The following is a 1,737-nucleotide window of genomic DNA, read 5'->3' on the forward strand; positions in this document are numbered from 1 at the left end:
TGTGTTTCTGCTTCACAGTTTATAGTGGTTCAATACACTGCTTAGTTTTAATATGTGGAACAACCTGACATTTCTGGTGTAGAGATATTGCTTATGGCACCGTCCATTCAATGTTCTGATGGTTTCATGTTGCTGTAATTTTGTGGAGAATTCTTGCTTTCATGTTTATACGGTATACTGGTGTAGTTTTCTTTTTTTTTTTTTTTGAGAACTAAAATTATATGACATTTTTATTTTAGGATGCAAAAACAAAAATGAGCAAACAAACAAACAACAAAAAACTTGAAATAGGCTTGTCAAATGATGTAAATTCATCCTTTCCATGGAAGCAGAAGGTAGATCAGTGCAGGTTATCCTCAGGCCTCATACATCCTGCTTCACTGCTGCTTGCACTCTGCTGGGTTTTGATCCTTCTTTGGGTCATAGTCTGGATCATTTTCCTCATCTCCTTCTTCTTCCCCTTCCTCATCCGCTTCTTCACCTTCTTCATCATAATCATCGTCATCGTCTTCAATAGCTTCTCCAGTAAAGTATAACACTGATCTTGGGATTATCGCTCACGTAAAAAGTGACCAATTTCAAAGTCTGCTGAGGATAGCTTCAGAATCATCATCCAGATCTCCTCTCTCAGGAACTTCAGGAGGGCAAAAAATTAAAGAAAGAGTCATTAGAATTTTCGAACTGTCCCACGTCCCTTGTGTTTCTGCTTCTTCTTAATCGTTTTCAAAGTGACATTCTTCCCTTTTTTCCAATCTATCTGGCACCCTGTACAACCCACAATTTCTGGTCCATCAAAGAAAAGGGATCAGGTTCTGACCTCATCCTATATGTCTTTGTCAACACTTCATTTGTGAAATATTCATTGGGTTCAAAGTGAAATTCTAAGACAAAACTCATAGGCTGACCAGCATCTGAGAACTTCACTTTAATATCTTTCAAGTGCTTCAGAATAGGCTCATCATGTTCCTGAACCATATCACTGAGCAAGTCAACATTCTTAAAAACAGTCAAGCAAAACTCAGGAATTCCCTTGGGATCTTCTTTTTCTTCATCCTTTTTCTCATCTTGACCTTGGCCTTTTCTTTTAGCTCCTCCAAATTTCATCTTCCTCATCTGGTTTCCATTCACACTCTTCTTCTGTAGGTTCATAAATGGCATTAATGATCTCAAATCGCTTATCAAACAGAGGCTGATAAAGAACAGCATACTTTCTTTCAAGATCATGAACTTCCTCATAGAATTTGGCTTCTATCTGTGCACATTTAACTTGAAGGTTTTTGAGAGCATTCACTCGTCTTTTAACTACCCTAGGCAAGCTTTCAATGTATCCTGTTGGTGTTTCTACCAGACCATCAAGTCTTTCTTGAAGGGCTGCAAGAATCTGAGGATTTTGCATCATCTGAACAGTCAGCTGACGCGCTTTGATTTTTGTTTCTTCACCAGTTTCTTCTTCTTCTACTTCTTCAACATCATCCAAATCTTGATCAAGTTCAGACTGTTCTTTGTTGTCGATGTCTGCCATATTGTACAAATGCCAAAATATCGGTGGCGGCCGCAGGGGGCCGCGGCGTGAGCTGCGCAGGCAGTGACTCAGGGCGGCGGCGGGAGGAGCAGGAGGCGGCGCCGCGAGCAGATGGCGCTAAAAAAGACCCGTGTAGTTTTTCTTATTATTACGTGGTGTAGTTTTTCTTATTATTACGTGGTGTAGTTTTCTTATTATTACGTACTGTTTGATTT

The 1,737-nt window shown here is 39.8% G+C and overlaps 1 pseudogene; it reads right to left on the reverse strand.

Annotated features, from left to right (window-relative positions):
- Positions 1-212: 212 nt before the first annotated feature.
- LOC102264550 (nucleosome assembly protein 1-like 1) lies at positions 213-1,533 on the reverse strand (annotated as a pseudogene).
- Positions 1,534-1,737: the final 204 nt, after the last annotated feature.

Source organism: Bos mutus, chromosome 14 (assembly GCF_027580195.1).
Source record: "Bos mutus isolate GX-2022 chromosome 14, NWIPB_WYAK_1.1, whole genome shotgun sequence".
NCBI classification, from domain to species: domain Eukaryota; kingdom Metazoa; phylum Chordata; class Mammalia; order Artiodactyla; family Bovidae; genus Bos; species Bos mutus.